Source organism: Phyllostomus discolor, chromosome 12 (assembly GCF_004126475.2).
Source record: "Phyllostomus discolor isolate MPI-MPIP mPhyDis1 chromosome 12, mPhyDis1.pri.v3, whole genome shotgun sequence".
Taxonomy (NCBI): Eukaryota; Metazoa; Chordata; class Mammalia; order Chiroptera; family Phyllostomidae; genus Phyllostomus; species Phyllostomus discolor.
Window position 1 is genome coordinate 1,307,092 of NC_040914.2, and position 19,119 is coordinate 1,326,210.

At 38.7% G+C, this 19,119-nt stretch overlaps 1 protein-coding gene across 6 annotated transcripts in view; it reads left to right on the forward strand.

Moving 5' to 3' along the window:
• Nucleotides 1–19,119, forward strand: part of ZNF565 (zinc finger protein 565) — a 53,988-nt gene that overhangs the window by 777 nt on the left and 34,092 nt on the right. For 2 of the 6 annotated variants that reach the window (XM_036012875.1, XM_036012879.1), the window contains exons 2-3: nucleotides 14,036–14,193; nucleotides 16,322–16,372. The exons of 1 other annotated variant lie outside the window; for it this stretch is intronic. The gene's annotated coding sequence lies outside the window, so the exon portion shown is untranslated. Of the gene's footprint in view, nucleotides 1–14,035; nucleotides 14,194–14,607; nucleotides 16,373–19,119 lie in introns of those variants that run through there. 3 more of the 6 variants (XM_036012877.1, XM_036012880.1, XM_036012876.1) reach the window with 3 other exon arrangements.

Here is a 19,119-nt window from a genome sequence, read left to right on the forward strand (position 1 = left end):
GTCTGTGAATATATGACAGATTTCGTCTGTCTTGGTGGTGAGGTTTTGTGACTGTGTGTCTTTTTAGTAGATGTGAGATTATGACTGTGTATAAGTGTGTGGAGGAATCTATTATTAGTGTGATTGTGTCCTGTGTGTCTCAGGAGTGGATGTGTGGTTGTGTTTTTGTGACACTGACCATTTGTGCAGCACCAAGTGTATGATTGTGAGGTATCTGTGACTCCGGTGCTCTAATCACTGCCAAACCTTTGAAATTAGGACAGATTGTGGCCCTAGGCAGTGAGAACCTCAGCCTTAAACTGTAACACTGGGATTGGGCAGAGTGGCAAGTCTTCCCTGACCTCTCTCCTGTGTGGGAAGTAGGGAGTTGACTCTTCAAAAACATCTTGGTTCATCCTTATTCCTTTTTTCATAAAAATATATTTTATTGATTATGTTATTACAGTTGTCCCATTTCCCCCCTTTATTCCCCTCTGCTGTGCACACCCCCTCCCACCCACATCCCCCCCCCTTTAGTTCATGTCCATGGATCATACATATATAAGTTCTTTGGCTTCTACATTTCCTATACTATTCCTTACCTCCCCCTGTCTATTTTTTACCTACCATTTATGCTACTTATTCTCTGTACCTTTTCCCCCCTCTCTCCCCCACCAACTCCCCCACTGGTAATCCTCCATGTGATCTCCATTTCTGTGATTCTATTCCTGTTCTAGTTGTTTGCTTAGTTTGTTTTTGTCTTTTTTTTAGGTTCAGTTAATAGCTGTGAGTTTGTTGTCATTTTACTGTTCATATTTTTAATCTTTTCCAAGATAAGTCCCTTTAATATTTCATATAATAATGGCTTGGTGATGATGAACTTCTTTAACTTGACCTTATTTGGGAAGCACTTTATCTGCTCTTCCATTCTAAATGAGAGCTTTGCTGGAGAGAGTAATCTTGGATATAGATCCTTGCGTTTCATGACTTCAAATACTTCTTGCCAGCCCCTTCTTGCCCACAAAGTTTTTTTGTTTTTTTGAGAAATCAGCTGATAGTCTAATGGGAACTCCTTTGTAAGTAACTGTCTCCTTTTTTCTTGCTGCTTTTAAGGTTCTTTCCTTATCCTTAATCCCAATGTAATTATGATGTGCCTTGGTGTGTGCTTCTTTGGGACTCTTTGAGCTTCCTGGACTTCCTAGAAGTCTATCTCCTTTGTCAGATTGGGGAAGTTCTCCTTCATTATGTTTTCAAATAAGTTTTCAATTTCTTGGTCTTCTCCTTCTGGCACCCCTATGACTCAGATGTTGGAACATTTAAAGATGTCCTGGAGGTTCCTAAGCCTCTCCTCATTTTTCTGAGTTCTTGTTTCTTCATTCTGTTCTGGTTGAATGTTTATTTCTTCCTTCTGCTCCAAATCGTTGATTTGAGTCCTGATTTCCTTCCTGTCACTGTTGGTTCCCTGTAGATTTTTCTTTATTTCGCATAATGCAACCTTCATTGCTGTCTGGGTCTTTTTTATGCTGTTGAAGTACCCAGTGAGTTACTGGAGCATCCTAATAACCAGTGTTTTGAACTGTGCATCTGATAGGTTGGCTGTCTCTTTGTCAATTAGCTGTATTTTTTCTGGAGCTTGGAACTGTTCTTTCACTTGGGACATTTTTCCCCATCTGGGCATGCCTGTTACGTAGTAAGGGGTCGGAGCCTTAGGTGTTCACTGTGGCAGGGCAACCCACATCGCTGCATTGTGAGCTGTATGTGGGGGAGGGGTCCAAGAGGGAATAGTGCTGCTTGCTCAACTCTCTGCTGGTTTTCAGTCACTCCTCTGTTACCCACAAGCAAATTGGGCCATTCTGGTGCTGATTCCCAGGTGGGTGGGTTTGTGTACATTCTGATTCCCCGGTGGGTCTCTCCAACAAACTCTCCTGTGAGGCTGGGAGTTTCTCCCACTGCCGCTGCAACCTCCATGGGGTGTTTTCAGTCAGAGATTTTGACTTTATTTCCCCGTGCTGGAACTCTGTCTGGGTTGCATGGTCTGTCTTGCTCCCCAGTTGTTCCTCCTGGTTTTCTCCATGTGAATGTGGGACTACCCAATCTGCAAGCCACCACCTTGCCCAGCCCCACCCGCCAGCCACCGCCTTGCCTGCCCAGTCCTCCAGCAGCTACCTTGCTGCAGTCCTCTCTGCCCTGCTGCACATTTCCAGCTCTCCTACCAGTCTGGATGAATGTTTCTTCTTTAACTCCTCATTGTCAGACTTTCATACAGTTCAATTTTCTGTCAGTTCTGGTTGTTTTTTGTTTTTAAATTGCTGTTGTCCTTCTTTTGGTTGTGGGAGGAGGCGCAGTGTATCTACCTATGCCTCCATCTTGACTGGAAGTCCATTATTGCTTTTTCTTGACTCTCCTCCAAGAGAGATGTTCAGAGAAGGAAAGAATTGCTGTTGAACATCTGAAAGCCAAGTTCAAGGTGTATCAGGTTTTCTTCTAATGTCCCTAAAATTCTTTTTTTTTTAAAGATGTGCTTTTCTTTCCTTCTTTTTTGAGGGGAAGGGGGGAGAAAGAGAGGGAGAGAAACATCAATGTACGGTTGCCTCTGGGCAGCCAACGTGAGGATTGCCTTGCCCCCTACTGGGGATTTGGCTCACAACCCAGACATGTGCCCTAACTGGGAATCAAACAGGTGACCCTTTGGTTTGCAGGCCAGCACTCAATCCACCTAACACCATCATCCTCCCTTCTGCCAACATGATCTGGTTTCCAGTAGGTGCCATTGAAGTAAATTACTGGGTTCCCTGGAGGTGAACTGAAAGGCCCTCCCTGCTCTCTGCACACCTAATTGTTCATTTAAAAAATTTTTTTAACTTTTCATTTTAAATTAGTTTTAGACTTAAAACTGTTGCAAAAAAAAAAATGGAATTCCCACATGCTCTTCACCTAGCTTCTCCGTATGTTAACATCTTACATAATCACAGTACATGATCAAAACCAGGAGATCAATGTCTCTTAATGTTCTTTTTCTGGACAAGGATCCAATCCACAATCATATGTTGCCTTAGTAAGTCTCCTTAGTCTTTTTTTTTTAATTGTATGGAATTTTATTCCTTTAGTCTTTTTGATCTGGCACAGTTCCTCAGTCTTTCTTTGTCTTTACTGACCTTGACACTTGAAGAGAGCATGCCATTTATTTTGTAAATTTTGCCATGGAGAATGTTCCTCAAATTGAGATTGTCTGATGCTTCCTCGTGATTTAATTCTGATTATGCATTTGAGGCAAGAATACCCCCAAAATGATGTTTTCAGTGCTCCATATCAGGAAATCCATGAAGCCATTTGTTTCATTATTAGAGTGTTAACTTAGGCAGTTGATTACTGTGGCGTCTCCACTATTTTTTCTGTTATGATTAATGTGTATTATGGAGAAATACTTTAAATCTATATAAATTTCTTGTTTCTCATTCTAATTTTACCTAACCTTTTCTAAAAATAAATAATTCTTCTTTCTTTAAAAAATTATTTACTTATTTATTTTTAGGGAGGGGGGAGGGAGAGAGAAAGAGAGGGAGGGAAACATCAATGTGTGGTTGTCCCTCACACACCCCCTACCTGGCCTGCAACCCAGGCATATGTCCTGACTGGCAATTGAACTGGTGACCATTTGCTTTGCAGGCTGGTGCTCAGTCCACTGAGTCATACCAGCCAAGGCTCAGCTACTATTCTTAATCCATTGATGATTCTTGCCTGAAAATGTTATTACCAGCTATTTGCCTAATGGTATCTTTTTTGTTTGTTTCCATCATTTCTTCTTTATTTATTAATTAGAATCTCCTGAAAGAGATTTTCCTTCTCCCCCATTTACTTATTTACTAAATTATATAAGTATAGACTGCATTTATTGTTGTTATTCTATAGGTTATAATCCATTACTCTCACTATTTTGTTGGTCAGATTGTTCCAAATTTGGCCCACTGGGAGCCCCTTCCAGTGGGCTCCTTCCTCCTTTCAATGTGTTCTCTTTATTACTTTATTTTTTATTACTTCCTTATTTTCATGCACCACAAAACGTTCCAAGCTGATACTGTACTTTACCAGTCTCAGTCCTGAATCAGCACATTTCCCAGGGAACACTGGCTCTTTTTACTAGAAAATGATACTTAATTTTTTCAAGATTTTATGTATTTTTTAGAGAGAGGAGAAGGGAGGGAGAATTAGAGGGAGAGAAACATCAATGTGTGGTTGCCCCTCACATGCCCCACGCTGGGTACCTGACCCAAAACACAGGCATGTACCCTGACTGGGAATGGAACTGGTGACCCTTTGGTTTGCAGACTGGCGCTCAATCCATTGTGATCACACCAGTCAGGGCAGAAAATGATATTTAAAAATCAAGGTTAGATGTGCTTTATGCTACTGGGATGTCATTGCTTCTTGTGCCTCTCAACTATGAAATATGTATGTGTCTACACACATGCATATCTGTATCTATCTGCATGTATACCTGTACAGATAATCCATGATTTCATATGATATCTTCAGTTCTGCTTCAATACCACAGGGCTTATTTTTGCTGCCTCCATTTGCTTTTTTGTAATTCCTTTCCCCAACATTGAAAAACTTAACTCTAATGAACCACAATACATTTATTTGCTTAGTCCTAAGTAGAAAATTTAAGAATTGCTAACAATACCCCCATACCTCATACAGTTCTTTTTGTCTTTACTCTTTTGTGTATGTGAAACATTAACATGTTTCTAAAAGTCAAAATTAGACAAAAGATCTACTCAGTCACTCTTCATCATTGCTTCTTTCCCAGTCCCATTCCTCCATTTTTTCCACTGTACCCAGTCATCCAATTGTAGGTAACCAATCTCATCAGTTTGTGAGGGGTTTTTGTAGATAAATATTCATAACAGAAAATTTACCATTTTAACTATTTTTAAGTAGTTGAGTGTCATTAAGAACATTTGCATTGTTGCACAGCCATCACCACCATCCATCTCCAGAATTTCTTCAGTTTCCCAGAATGGAAATTCTATACCCATTAAACAATAACTCCCCATTGCCTCCTCCATCCAGCCCCTGGAAACCACCATTCTTCTCTTTATGTCTATTAATTATTGGATAATAATTATTAATTTGTAATCAAATTATTAGTTATAATTTGTAGCTTTGATACCTTTGTTTTTGTTCTTTTTCTCAGGATTGCTTTGGCTATTTGGGGTCTTTTGTGGTTCCATACAAATTTGATTTTTTTGTTGTTGTACTCTAAAAAATGCCATTGGGATTTTCATGTGATTTAATTAAATCTATGTATTGCTTTGGATAATATGGACATTTTAATTATGTTGATTCTTGTAATCCATGAACATATAATACATTTTCATTTTTTGGTGTCATCTTTAATTTCTTTTAATACCTTATAGTTTTTTTCTAAAATTTCATTGGATATTTGTACATTTGCAACTCTGCTGTATTTCTTTATTGTTTCTAGCAGTTTTTTGGTGGAGTCTTTAGGATTTTCTACATAAAGAATGAGGTCATCTGCAAAAAGTAACATTTTCTTCATTTCCAATTTTTGTATGACTTTTATTTTTTTTCTCTTGCCTGATTGCTCTGGTTGAGACTTCCAATACTATCCTGAATAACAGTGGTAAGAGTGGGCATCCTTGTCTTGTTTCTGATCTTAGATGAAACACTTTCAGTTTTTCACCATTGAGTATGATATTAGCTGAGGTTTCGTCATATAGTCTTTATTATGTTGAGGTACTTCCCTTCCATACCTATTTTATTGAGCATTTTAATCATAAATGGATATTGTATCTTGTCAAATGCTTTCTCTGCATCTATTTATATGATCATATGATTTTTATCCTTCACTTTGTTAATGTGGTATCACATTGATCGATTTGCATATGTTGAACCTCCTTGCCCCCCTGGAATGAACCTCACTTGATCATAATGTATTATCTGGTGTTAAATATTCTTTGACTGTTTGGTAGAATTCACAGGTGAAGCCATCTGGTCTTAGACTTTTATTTTGGGAAGGTTTTTTATGGTAATTTCAATATCCTTCCTGTTGATTGGTCTATTTAGATTTTCCAGTTCTTCAGGATTCAGTCTAAGTAGGTTATATATTTCTGAGCATTTATCCATTTCTTCTAGGTTGTTGAATTTGGCGTTATATACCTTATGTTGTTATGTATAATGTGCTCCTGTGTGTACTGCATGCCTACGTTTTTGGGCCAAACTTTCAGGAAAAAATATTTCATTTTAATTTTTAATTCAATTATTTATTTACTTATATTTAGAAACAAAACCAATGATCATATTCCAGGGTATTGCTTTGCATACGGACATTGTTATTGCTTTCTAGAGTTACACTCTTAATGCATAAGCATAAATAAAAGAATTTAAAACATTTATATGGATATGGAATTAGTACTACCCATGTGTTATGTGCATTCTTATTTTTCCCTTAAAAGTTTGGGCAGAAAAGTGTGAGTTATACATGGCAAAATTAGGTAAGTCTTTCATAGCATTATTGTATAGGTCTCATGTCTGTTGTAAGTTCACTTTCTTTCTTGATTTTGTTTATTTGAATCTTTTTTCTTCTTAGTGAGTCTAGCCAGAGGTTTATCAATCTTTTTAAAGAACAAGCTCTTTGGCCCTGGTGGAGTGCCTTGGAGCATCATCCCATACACCAAAAGGTTGTGGGTTCAATTCCTGTCAGGGCACATACCTAGGTTGCAGATTTGATCCCTGTTGGGGCACTTATAGGAGGCAACCAATCGATGTTTCTCTCTCACATCAATGTTTTTCTGTCTCTTCTAATTTTTCTTATTTCCTTCTTTTTACTGACCTTATGCTTCATTTGTTCTTTTTTTAGTTCTTAAAAGTGCAGTGTGGGGTTATTTGAGATTTTTTTTTTTTTTTGCTTCTTCAGGTAATACTATAAACTATTGGCACTTTTGCTGTATCCTAAAAATTTTGATATGTCATATTGTCATTCCAATGACAATACTTGTCTTTATGTATCTTTTGTTATTTTTTATTTAAGTTTTTAAATAGTTTTTATTGATTATGCAATTACAGTTGTCCCATTTCCCCCCTTCACTCTCCTCCACCCTGCACACCCTCTCTCACCCACATTCCCCCCCTTTAGTTCATGTCCATGGGTCATACTTATAAGTTCTTTAGCTTCTACATTTCCCATACTATTCTTGCCCTCCCCCTGTCTGTTTTCTACCTACCATCTATGCTACTTACCCTCTGTACCTTTTCCCCCTCTCCCCTCCTCCCACTCCCCTGTTGCTAACCCTCCATGTGATCTCCATTTCTGTGGTTCTGTTCCTGTTCTAGTTGTTTGCTTAGTTTGTTTTTATTTTAGGTGTGGTTGTAATAAGTGTGCGTTTGCTGTCATTTTACTATACATCTTCTTTTTCTTAGATAAGTCCCTTTACTATTTCATATAATAAGGGCTTGGTGATGATGAACCCCTTTGACCTGACCTTATCTGAGAAGCACTTTGTCTGCCCTTCCATTATAAATGAAAGCTTTGCTGGATAGAGCAATCTTGGATGTAGGTCCTTGCCTTTCATGACTTGGAATACTTCTTTCCAGCCCTTCTTGCCTGTAAGGTCTCTTTTGAGAAATCAGCTGACAGTCTGATGGGAACTCCTTTGTAGGTTACTGTCTCCTTATCTCTTGCTGATTCTAAGATTCTCTCCTTCATTTTTATCTTGGCTAATGTAATTATGATGTGCCTTGGTGTGTTCCTCCTTGGGACCAACTTCTTTGGGACTCTGAGCTTCCTGGACTTCCTGGAAATCTATTTCCTTTGACAGATTGGGGAAGTTCGCCTTTATTATTTGTTCAAATAACTTTTCCACTTGTTGCTCTTCCTCTTCCCCTTCTGGTACCTCTATAATTTGGATGTTGGAACGTTTAAAGATGTCCTGGGGGTTCTTTTTTTTTTTTTTAAGATTTTATTTATTTATTTTATTTTTAGGGAGGGAAGGGAGAGAGAGGGAGAGGGAGAGAGAGAAACAAACATCAATGTGCGGTTGCTTGAGGTTATGGCCTGCAACCCAGGAATGTACCCTGGCTGGGAATCGAACCTGGGACACTTTGGTTCCCAGCCCGTGCTCAGTCCAGTCCTGGAGGTTCTTAAGCTTCTCCTCATTTTGTTTGAATTCTTGTTTCTTCATTCTTTTCTATTTGGTGGTTTCTTTCTTCTTTCTGGTCCACTCCACTGATTTGAGTCCCAGTTTCCTTCCCATCACTCTTGGTTCCTTGTGCATTTTCTTTTATTTCGCTTAGTGTAGCCTTCATTTTTTCGTCTAATTTGTGACCAAATTTAGCCAATTCTGTAAGCATCCTGATCACCAGTTCTTTGAACTGTACATCTGATAGGTTGCCTATGTCTTCATCACTTAGTTGTATGTGTTCTGAAGCTTTGATCTGTTCTTTGGTTTGAGCCCCTTTTTTTGTTTTGTTTTGTTTTGACGCGCCTGTTAAGTAGTGAGGGTCAGAGCCTTAGGTATTTACCAGGGCTGGGCAACCCATGTTCTGGGTTTTGATGCTTTTTGTGGGGGAGGGGTTTGAGAGGGAACCAGGGCCCTTGCTCCACTCTCTGCTGGATTTCAGTCCCTTCTGCCAATTCCCCCAAACAAACTGGGCCCTTCTGGAGCTGATTTCCGTGTGGGTGGGTTTGTGTACGCCCTGGGACCCTGTGAGCCTCTCCAGTGAATTTTCCTGTGAGGCTGGGAGTCTCTCCGGGAACCTCAACCCCCACAGGTGTTTTCAGTCAGTGTTTTGAGGCTTTATTTCCCTGCTCTGAGACCCTGGGCTGCTCAGTTTGTCCCACTCCCCAGTTTCCCCTGGTTTATCTGCACGAGAATGTGGGACCGCCTGGTCCACCAGCCACCTTGCCCACCACACCTCTCCACAATCCTCTACCTCACTGGGTGTGCAGGCTCCCACCTGGTGTCCAGGGTCCGCCAGCCACCACTTTTTTTCCATCGAGCCCTCTCTGCCCAGCCAACCAACTCAGCCCCTTCTACTGGGTCTGCATGAATGTTTCTTCTTTAACTGCTTTGTGTTGGACTTCCATACAGTTCAGTGTTCTGTCAGTACTGCTTGTGTTTTTGTTTCTAAATTTTTGTTGCGCTTATTTTGGTTGTGCAAGGAGGCACAGTGTGTCTACATATACCTCCATCTTGACTGGAAGTTAAGTGGTTTTTTTTATTATTATTGTTCAAATACAGTTTTCTGCCTTTTCCTCCCACCCCTCCCCACCATCCCAGCCCTCCCCGCCTCCCTCCCACATTTCCACTTTCCCTTGTTTTTGGCCATATGTCCTTTATAATTGTTCCTGTAAACTCTTCACCCTTTACCCCCTCCCCTCTCCCTTCTGATCACTGTCAGCCTGTTCTCAATTTCAATGTCTTTGACTATACTTTGCTTGCTTGTTCGTTTTGTTGATTCCTGTTAATGGTGAGACCTTTTGATCTTTTAAAAAATTTCTTCTTTGACCGTTGTTGCTTAGTAACATGTTGTATGACCTCCACATATTTGTGATTTTTCCTGCTTTCTTTTTGCAGTTGATTTTCAATTTCAAAGCATTGTGGCCGAAGAATATATTTGGTATGATTTCAGTCTTCTTAAATTCGTTAAAGCTGATTTTGTTTCCCCAACATATAGTCTATCCTTGAGAATATTCCAGGTGCATTAGAGAAGAATGTATAATCTGGTGTTCTGGTATGAAAAACTCTGTAAATATTCATTATGTCTATTTGGTTTAATGTGTCATTAAGGAAGATATTTCCTTATTGATTTTCTGTTTGGATGATCTATCTATAGCTATCAATGGGGCATTTAGGTCCCCTATATGATTGTGTTTGTCAGTTTCTCCCTTTAGTTCTGTTTGCATAATTGCTTTATATCTTTTGGTGCTGTGAGATTTGGTGCATGTATATTAATAAGTTATGTCTTCTTGATGTATTAACTCCTTTATCAGTATAAAATACCCATCTTTGTCTCTTGTTATTTTTTATCTTGAAATCTATTTTGTTTGATATAATTGTGGCTACACCTGCTTTTCTGTGAATGCCATTGGCTTGGAGTATCCTTTTCCACCACTTTACTTTGTTTATGTGTTTATCTTTGCAGCTAAGATGTATCTCCTGAAAGGAGCATATTGTTTTTGTTGTTGTTGTTATTATTGGTGGTGGTGGTGGTAGTGGTGGTTTTTTATCAATCCCACTATTCTGTGCCTTTTTATTGGTGAGGTCAGTCCATTTACATTTAGGGTGATTATAGATATGTAAGGATTTTTAAGCTCATTTATGTTTTGTTATGTGGTAGTTTTGTGTTTCCATTGTTTCTTTTCCCTCATGTTTCTGTCTGTGATGTTAGTTTGGTGGTATCCTATGATTTTTTTCTTTGTTTCCTCTTTTTGTTTGTATGGTTTTTTGTTGTTGTTGTTATTTGTCTCAGTTCTAGACTTGTATGTGAGTGTGTATGTGTGGTTGCCATTAGGTTTGTGTAAAAGCAAGTTTAGTTTCAGATACATAGTTCTTTTTCTTCTAATTGTACCTTATCCATTCCCTTGTGCAAATTCAGACCTTTCCCCCTCCTCTTTTATGTTTTTGTTTTCACAAATTATCCCTATTTATGCTGTGAGTTTATTTCCGACTTGCAGTAGATATTGTATTCTTTTTTAAATGTTTTTGCCTCCTTTAACATTTATGTTATATTTATTGTTTGATATCCTTTTCTGAACAAGGATTACAATTTTCTGCTTCTGTCTGTCAGTCATCTTATTCATAGTTTTGTATTCTTTTTTCTTCTTGTCTCAGGTAGAAGAACACCCTTCTGTGTTTCCTATAATTCAGGTCTTGTGAATTTCCTCAGCTTCTGTATGTCTGGAAAAATCTTTATTTCTCTTTCATATCCAAAGGATAACTTTGCTAGATAAATTATTCTTGGCTGGTGATTTCTCTCTTTCAATAATTTGAATATTTGGATCTAGATACAGAAACTCTTTTCTTGTTTTTTGTAGAGTTTCTGTTGAAAACCCCTATAATAATCTAATGGGATTCTTTTTAGGTTACCATCTTCTTTTTCCTAGATGCTTTGAGAATTCTGTCATAAATTTTTGACAGTTTTAATACAATGTGCCTTGGAGAAAGCCTTTTTTTGGATTGAGATAACTAGGTATTGTGTTAGCCTCTTGAATTCAAGGATCAGTTCTTTCTGTAGGTTTGGGAAGTTCTCATTGGTTATGTATTTCAATAGGCTCTCAGTTCCCTCCTCCCTCTCATCTCCTTCTGGTTTACCCATTATTCTTATACTGCTTTTTGTGATGGAGTCAGATATTTCTCCTAGGTTTTTTCTCTTTTTTTACTATTAGATCTCTCACTTCATCTGGATCATTTCTAGATTTCTATCTTCGATATCACTAATTCTGTTTTTTAAGGTTTATTCTCATTCAACAATGTGTTCACAGATTTTTAGAAAGAGAGAGAGAGAGAGAAAGAAACATTGATCAGCTGCCCTCCGTTGACAACCTGACCAGGGATGGATCCTGCAATCTAGGTATGTGCCCTGACCAAGCATAGAACCAGCGACCCTTTGGTGTACAGGGACAGCACTCCAACCAACTGATCCACACCAGCCAGGACAGTATCACTAAGTCTTTTCTCCATCTGGTCTGCTCTGTTTCTTAAGCTCATTCTTCTTCTCTTTTATTATTGAGTTCTTCAGCTCCAGAATTTGATTTATTTTTATAGTTTTAATTTCTTTGGTAAAGTACTTGTTTCATTCATCGATTTTATTTCTGAGTTCATTAAACTATATTTCTGAGTTATCTTGTATCTTGTTGAGTTTTTTCAGAATGGCAATCTCAAATTCTCTGTCCTTTCTATCATGTTTCCATGTCTTTAACTGTACTTTCTGGAGGTTCTTTATTTTGTTTCTCAGCTACCTAGTTACCTTGATTACTCATGGTATTTGATGGACTATGTTTCTGCTTTCATAGGAATGAAATCTGCTTTTTTAACAGGTATTCAGTGCTTCACTGTTTAGGTTGGTAAGTAAAAGTCTTTCATTTGTTTTCCAGTAGGTGGCACAAGTTTTATTTTTCTCTTAACTTGCACTGCTGGGGCTTCTGGGATCTCTGTAGGATGGCACTACCTTGCCTATGGAAAATGCCCTGTCCTCCCTGGGAAAGTGGGCATCCCCTCTGTCAGCAGGTTGCCTTGGTCTCAGGGCTCTATGCTGGTGGGGAAATGTAGTGGACAGTGGGGCTCTTGAGATGGTGCTGCCTCCTGCAACTGGATGCTTCCAGCAGTGCTGTACTGCCTGAGGTGTCCCAGGTGCCTCCACTGCAATGGATAGGGACAAGTTGGGCCTGTTCCACGTTTTTTACCTTGTTCTCCTTCCAGTAATGGTGGCTGCCAAACCTCAGTTGACACACCTTTGTGTCTCTGTTTCTATCAGTGGATTTAACCACAGTATGTGCCTGCCGCTTGGAGAGAAACATTTCTGCTTTTCTAGTCCTCAGGACTGCCTAGAGAGTGTATGTTGCAACCTAACACTTAGCAGCTACAGAATCTGCTAGGGCTACTTGTCTGAGAGGTGAGGGGAAGCAGTTATGTGTCTGGGGCTTTGTTTTCTACCCAGTAATGGCAGCTGCTAGACCACAGCTGGCACACCTTTTTTTTCCTTTCTGCCCCTACCACTGAGTTCAGCTGTAGTATGTACTGACTACTTAGGCAAGAGTGTTGATTTTAGCCCCTGCTCCTTAGGGCTGCAGAGTGTGTCCACTGTAACCCAACTACTCCCCTGCTCCTGAGTTTTCTGGAGTCACAATAAGCTCCACATTTTGGGTCTGTGGCGCCCATCTCTGTCCTCCCTTGTTCTCTCAAATGTGCCCACCTTCACATTTTAATGCACAGCTCTCTCAGACATGTTTGTGTATTGAACAGGGACTTCTTTGTTGAATTATAGTTGTCCAACTTGTAACTTCAAGAGCAAGAAGCTGGAGGACCCCTCATGCATCCATGCTGCTGATACCACTCTGGTATCACTTTGTAAATTCTGTAACCTGCCTGCCTCACTTAATAATGCATTGGGTATGGTACTATTACTTTTTAAATACTTTTTAAAATATTTTATTTATTGATTTTTCAAGAAGGAGAGGAAAGAAGAGTGAGAGAAGCATTGATTTGTTGTTCCACCTATTTATGCATTCATTGGTTGCTTCTTGTATGTGCCTTAACTGGAGATTGAACCCACAACCTTGGCATATCAGGACGACACTCTAGCCAACTGAGCTACCTGGTCAGAGCAGTACTATTACATTATAAAATCACTGTATAGTATGTCATTATTGAGATACACCTTAATGTATTTTACTGCCTACTAAAGAGTACTTATGTTTCTATATTTTAATTTTGAAATAGTCCCAAAAGTATTCTTGTACATACAACATACAATTTCTTATGTTTTTATAATGAATTTATTGAGGTTGAGCATTACATATTTATTAAGAATTTGCAAATATGAAAAATCTACTAGAATTCAGAGAGACAAAATATTTTTTAAAGTTATGCTGACTATTTTTAAATTGCAGATAATGTTATAGAAGAGATTAAATTTGTATACAAATGACCAAAGTACAGGGTGATAAAGGGGACTAGTGTGGCCTAATAGTATGCTGTGAGAATTCATAATAGGGAGATATTTGTATGACCAGAGCAGCTGTTGTTCTGTCATATCATATATCATATCTAAGTCAACTGATCCAATAAGAACTTTGTGGAAATGGATTCATTCCCTTGAATGATCTATATTCCCTGCAGTTTTCATTCTAATTATCAGAAATCCAAAGTATTGACCAGTGGATGGAACATGATGATTCTGTAGCTGTTTGAAGAACATTGGGGCAAATAGGACAGGTGCAGAAACATAATAAACCCATCTGGGAAGAAGGGCTGAAAAGAAAAGCATCACTTATACAGAGGACATAGCCAAGTGACTTTTAGTTTTTTTCCAGGCAGGACTCCAGTACACATGAATATAGTTACCAAATCAAGAACTTTTCAACTATTGGGAGCTGATGAAGCAAAAACAACAAAAGCCATCTATAAAAATACAACTGTTTTTAGAATACCCTGAGCTATTATTTCATGTTCAAAGGAAGGTGTTTTTAAAGTAAGTATTTTTTTTGTCTGCAATTTGGCAAAGGCTTACATTTACAGAATTTAAAAATACACATTTTAAAATTAATGCCTGGTTATTGAAAAAAATACACTTAGGTAAACTAAGAAAATTAAAGATCATAGTCCAGAGGTAACCACAGGATTCTTTTTTTTTTTTTAATTATATTTTTTCCATTACCCTTTATCACCTTATACCTTCTCCCCCCCCCCCACCCCCACCACCACCACTGCAAGTACTGGCACTGTTGTCCATGTCCATGAGTCCTTTTTCTGTTATTTTTTTAAATTTTATTTTAGAGGAAAAGGGGGGGAGAAAGAGAGGGAGAGAATTGTCAATGTGAGAAAGAAACATAGGTTGGTTCTCTCTTGCACATGCCCTGACTGGGGAACAGATCTGCAACCTAGGCATGTGCCCCGACTGGGAATCAAACCCACATCACTGGCTGGCGCTTGGCAGTTTCATAATCTACTTTTTTCCCACTGGTCATATTTTGAACAATTTCTATGTATTAATCATTATGTTAGTACTAAATTTGTAAGAATTCATAATTACTATTTTATAGAAATGTTTCATTCATTTAACCTGCTATTGTATGACTCAGAATACTGAATATTGCCTGTGAATGTACATGTCTCTAATGTATTGACTTTTGGTCGATGTGTATACTGGAAAATCTTATGTTTACATCCATATAATTCAATACAACATTTTAAAATATGACACATAGGAAAAGTTTCAAATTAATCAGAAATACGATTAGTAAAACAACAGTTATATAAATATTTTGATCAGTATATAGATTGGCATATCAACGAAATGGATGTGAAGATGTTCATGATATTAAGAGAGGCCATGTTATTGCACACAGAGCAACTAGCTGTTAATAACCATAATATTGTTTGGCCATCAGATGTTTGGTGATCAGCAAGTGATATTTTCATAAATTTTTGTCCAAATGTAATAGTTTATTACTTATGTAGGTGTTTTGTTGTGTTGAATTGTGTTTTAGGAAATAACTTGGGGGTTTTTGCATTAAATGTGATGTGTTATATTTTTCAATTTTTAAATATTGGGGAAAAAACTTTGGTTAGAGATTTTTACTCAGAAAGATTGCTTTTTCAAGAATAGTTAAGGTGGAAAGACCTATGTAATATCTAGTTCTCATAACCTGGCAACACCCCCCCAGCCCACCAGTCCCCCAGCCCAGATTCTGTGTGATATAGCACTTACGTATGGTCTCTGAAACATAAGAATGTCTGTCAATTTAGAGATAGGGGAAAATCCAGTGATGTAGCATCAAGCTACAGTAGGTGTTACATAGATGGCCAAGTTTTGCCCAGAATTTGTATTGTACAAAGATCTGATGTTAAGAGATCTAGAGGAGCATGGTTTTGCTAGGTCAAGATCAACTCGTCCCATTATTTCTAATCTGCCTTTTTAGAGCCTTTTGTTTCATGTTATGGGTTTGTGAAAAATCCCTTTGAGATGTGCAGAGTTGGAAATGGACACCTCTGCTCTGTTATTGCTGTAGCTTCCTCTTCTTTTTAATTGTTCTTTCTCATATTGACCAAGGCTTTTAGTCTGAGTTTTGATATAGTCATAGTATAGCTGAATTAGTGTATTAGTTAGGATAAGCTATCATGCTCTGTTAGCAACCAACCCCCAAATCTCAATGACTTACAAAATAATTTTTTATTTCTTGCTCACGTTCCATGTCCAGTGTCAGCCAGTATAGACAGGGTCCCAGACCAAAGGAGGCTCCACCAACGTATAGCTGTACCACCCTGAAACACACAGTCTCCTTTGCCACCACATCACCAAATAGAAAGATTAGGGACCTGTGCAGTCTTTCCAATGCCTCAGACTGAAGTGATATATCACTTCAGCTCATATTTAACCAACTACAACCAGATTATGGCCCTGCCTAACTGCTAGGGTATGAAAAATGTTACCTTCTCTGTGCCCAGAAGGAGATGAAAACTGGATAATTGGAAAACTGGACAATGGTGATGAAACATTAGTAATAAAATTAGTAACATCTACCACACTGGCTAAGACCCATTTCTTTTTCTGTATGTAGGAAGTTGATTCTGTAAATAGGAGTGATTTCTCTTTGTAGCAAGGACATCCTGGACTGTGGAGAGAGGGTTAACAAGAGGCCTGTGCCCAGGTGAGTGAGGGTCTAAGGAATCAGGAAGCCTTTCTTTCTTGTGAAAGTTTACCTCCTCTATGGGAAGTCAGAAACTCTAAGTTATATGAGAAAATTTCCCTGAAAGACTCTAAAGCTATGAAAAAATAGAGCTCCTTCAGCATACAAATTCCCGAAGTCACCTACCTCACTGTCACTCATGAATTACTCCATTCATATTTACTTTTATAATTTACCACTGCCCCTGCATTAAGAAGAAAGGGATTAAGTATATTATTTATGATTATAAAGCATGCTTAAGGAAAACTTGAAAATACAGAAAAAAAAAGATTTCCCATAATTATACACCTATAGACAAAAGTGAATATTTATTTTTTGAAGTATGTCTTACTGACTATGCTATTACAGTTAATCCCATTTTTTGTCCCCTTTATCCCCCCGCTGCCCTGCCCTGCCTCCAACCAGCATTCCCTGCCCTTAGTTCATTTCCATGGGTCATACATATAAGTTCTTTAGCTTCTCCATTTCCTATACTATTCTTGGCCAACCCCTGTCTATTTTGTACCTACTATTTATGCTTCTTGTTCCTTGTACCTTTTCCCCCATTCCTCCCTCCCCCTCCCCACTGATAACAACCTATGAGATCTCCATTTCTGTGATTCTGTTCCTGTTCTAGCTGTTGGCTCAGATCATTTTTGTTTTTGTTTTTTAGGTTCAGTTGTTGATAGTTGTACATTTGTTGTCATTTTACTGTTCATATTTTTTATCATATTCCATTTCATATAATAAAGGGTTGGTGGCAATAAACTGCTTTAACTTGACCCTATCTAGGAAGCACTTTATCTGCCCTTCCATTCTAAGTGATAGCTTTGCTGGTTAGAGTAATCTCAGATGTAGGTTAGATGTAGGTCCTTGCCTTTCGTGGCTTCAAATAATTCTTTCCAGAGAATACTTCTTACCTATAAGGTTTCTTTTGAGAAATCAGCTAGTAGTCCTGTAAAGGAACTCCTTTGTAGGTAACTGTCTCCTTTCCTCTTGCTGCTTTCAAGATTCTCTCCTTAATTTTGGCTAATGTAATTATGATGTGCCTTGGTGTGTGCTTCCTTAGGTCCAGCTTTTTGGGACTCTCTGAGCTTCCTGGACTTTCTTTAAGACGCTTTCCTTTGTCAGCTTGGGGAAGTTCTCCTTCATTATTTTTTTCAAATAAGTTTTCAATTTCTTGATCTTCCTCTTTTCCTTCTGGTACCCCTATAATTTGGATGTTGGAACATTTAAAGTTGTCCCAGAGTTTCCTAAGTCTCTCCTCATTTTTTTTTTTTGAATTCTTGTCTCTTCATTCTGTTCTGGTTGAATGTTTATTTCTTCCTGCTACTCCAAATCATTGATTTGAGTCCCAGTTTCCTTCACCTCACTGTTGGTTCCCTCTGTATTTTTCTTTATTTCACCTTGGGTAGCCTTCACTTTTTCCTGTATTTTGCAACCATATTCAGCCATTTCTGTGAGCATCCTGCTTACAAGTATTTTCAACTGCATCTGATAGGTTGGCTATCTCTTCATTGATTGCTTAGTTCTGTTTATGGAGTTTTGATCTGTTCTTTCATTTGGACCATATTTCTTTGTCTCAGCTCATCTGTTATGTTGTTAGGGGCAGAGCCTTACATATTTCGGGGTATATGTAAGGGCGGGGTAACCCACATGCTGTATTATGGCTCTGTATGTGGGGTAGAGGTCAGACAAGGAACAATGCCACCTGCTCAGCTCTTGGCCAGCTTTCAGTCACTTCCCCCACTACCCACAAGCAAATTGGGCCCTTCTGGTGCTGAGTCCTTGGTGGGTAGGTTTGTGTTTGTTCTTAGACCCTGTGGGTCTCTCCAATGAACTCTCCTGTGAGGCTGGGAGTTTCTCCTGCTGTCACAACCCCCACAGGTTTTTACCGCCAGATGTTTTGAGGCTTTCTTTTCCCACTCTGTAACCCTGGGGTGCGGGGTCTGTCTTGCACACAAATTGGGTCCTCCTAGTCTTCCAGCTGCTCATCTCTGCCCCTCCTGCCCATCTGGATAAATGTTTCTTCTTTAACTCCATGGTTGTCAGACCTTCACACAGTTTGATTTTCTGGCAGTTGTGGTTATTTTTTGTTTTTAAATTTGTTGTCCTTCTTTTGGTTGTGCGAGGAGGGAAAGGGTATCTACCTACATTTCTATCTTGACCAGAATTCCAAATGTGAAAATTTAATTAAAATTCAGTCCATCTTTTATGCACACACATGCATACATACACGAGGTCTGTCCAGAAGGTATCCAGCCATTTACTATGAAAGATAAAGACATTTATTGAAAAAGATACAACGTACAAGAAACATTGTACATAGGACAATGACACCTCAGTCCCCTTCAAAATACGCACCTTGGAACCTCACATGGTTCTCCCAGCGTCTCTTCCTTTGTTCCAAACCCTGCAAAATCCTTTGTTGGAATTGTCATCAGTTGTCCCATTGTATTTTCCTGAATCTCATCAACTGTCTGAGAAATCTCTTCCATTTCAAAGTTGATTTTAGTTGGGAAAAGCCAGGAGTCACAGGACACCAAATCTGGGCTGTTGGGCTGAATCACCTGGGTGACTTGATACTCCACCAAAAAAGTCTGCACAAGATGTGATGCTGAGACATGATGAAGCTGCCAATTATAGTTGCCCATAGCTGCAGCCATTTTCATTATTGCACCTCAACTGACAAAAAAACATTGAGGTAGTACTCCCTATTAATAGTTTGG